General features: G+C 34.7%; 1 long non-coding RNA gene across 1 annotated transcript in view; it reads left to right on the plus strand.

Annotated features, from left to right (window-relative positions):
* Positions 1–2,118, plus strand: part of LOC106873515 (uncharacterized) — a 94,726-nt gene that overhangs the window by 23,980 nt on the left and 68,628 nt on the right. Inside the window, exon 2 of the long non-coding RNA XR_001409888.2 lies at positions 1,507–1,581. This is a non-coding gene — a long non-coding RNA (uncharacterized LOC106873515). The remainder of the gene's footprint in view (positions 1–1,506; positions 1,582–2,118) is intronic.

Raw genomic sequence — 2,118 nt, forward strand, 5'->3', positions numbered from 1 at the left:
ATTTCCCCCTCAGCAACAAGAAATTCAATCACTGCTCTTTGTTTTTGACGTAACTCTAAGAGGGCAGCCATTTTGAATTTGAATTTTCCTTACCAGTCTAAAAACCTGAAAAGTAAGAAACAAAATATTTCAGAACGTAAATGATATAATCAATTATAACTGGGAAAATTTTTACTTATTTTTATCAAAAACTTCACATGAAATAAAGAAAATGGCATTACTTTTTGACTTACCCTCGTATATATATATATATATATATATATATATATAAGTAAAACATTCAAACACTAAGATTTGAAATAAGATGTCTCTACTGTTAATATCATCTGTGGATAAAATTCTAAAATTGCTATCACCATCACAATAACATTACATAGCTATGAATTATAAATTTGCACTAAGCGTAATGATGCTTAAAAAGCATTCACCTGCTAGAAATAATAGCTAAAGTCTAAAATTATCCACCGTACAGCACCAAGATGACAGAGAAAGACAGTATGCGAGGAAAACGGAAAGAATTAATACATTTAACAGCACAAAATAAAATATTATGCAGTTTAGGACATCCACTTACTCGGGTTTCAGCTTTTGGATATTTAATGATTGATCCTCATCAGTGTGAACTACCCAGTAAGAATTCACGACCGTCAGAGCACATGGTGCAGAAAAATTATAAGCAAAACATTCAAACACTAAGATTTGAAATAAGATGTCTCTACTGTTCATATCTGTGGATAAAATTTTAAATTTGATGATATCACCAGCAGAGACATAGATGGATCGCAAGTAACAATAGCATTATATAGCTATGAATTATAAATTTGCACTAAGCGTAATGATGCTGAGAGATATTGAATGTGATATATGTATATATATATATACACACACACACACATATATATATATATATATATATATATATATATATATATATACTGCTGTGTCTGTGGAGAGTCATTTTCTTATTGTGACTTAAAATTTAACACACTCACCGGTAAAATTTCCACTTATCTTTCTTTTTATTTTCCTAAAATTTTCGTTGCGTCTTGCAACCTTTTCAATAGTCTTGACTGGCAAGACTATTGATAAGGTTAGCACGCTGGACGAAATGCTTAGCGGCATTTCGCCTGTCGCTACCTTTTGAGTTCAAATTGTGCCAAGGTCAACTTTACCTTTCATCCTTTCGGGGTCGATAAATTAAGCGCCATTTGAATACTGGTGACGAGGTAATCGACTTTCACCCTCCCCCAAATTTCAGGCCGTGTGCCTATAACTGAAAGGATTATTTATTGCTATTCATTGTTATTTATCACAAGGTTAATTAAAAGTACAGACAACTAATTATTGCATGGGTAACATTACACACTAACAATCTTTGCATGGTTAATATTGCAGAGTACTAACGATTGCATTAATATTATAGACTCCTAATCAGTATATGGTTAATGTTACAGACTACTATCTATTGTATTATTAATGTTACTTATTATATGGTTAATATTACAGATGTTGAATATTCGAAATGGTCATGGTTGAAATCTGGCAATGAGAGACAGATATGGAAATTGCAGTCTATGCTTGGTATGGTTGCATTTATTTTAATTAGTTTCTTCCTTGATCTTACTTTCCTGCTCCTTAGCTTTCTACACGGGCGCACACGCACATACACACAGCCATACAACCCTCTCACTCACTTTTCATCTCATTCGACTGAGGCCACTACCTACTTGAGGACCGACACAAACACAAACGCATACGCTATACAGATACTTCCACATGCACACACATATACTACATACACATATTACTCACATAAGCGCCAACACACATATTACTCACACATACTACACAACCACACTGGCGCCTATAAATACAGTGACTGGCTTGTCTGCGAGTTCAAACGTGCCACGAGCACATTTGAACTGGTAGTAGCATTGCCTGTGGGCATCGGTACCATTTTCCTCTTTCTCCGTTCTTCCATTCTCCGAACTTTCCATCTTTCCGACGAAGGGCTACGCCCGAAACGTCATTCACTCTCTCTTTCCTTTCCTGAGCGTCCAATAACACTATCCGTATCACGTCCTCACTTTGTTGTTTTTTGTTATTGTTTTTTTTAAC

Source organism: Octopus bimaculoides, chromosome 15 (genome assembly GCF_001194135.2).
Source record: "Octopus bimaculoides isolate UCB-OBI-ISO-001 chromosome 15, ASM119413v2, whole genome shotgun sequence".
NCBI classification, from domain to species: Eukaryota; Metazoa; Mollusca; class Cephalopoda; order Octopoda; family Octopodidae; genus Octopus; species Octopus bimaculoides.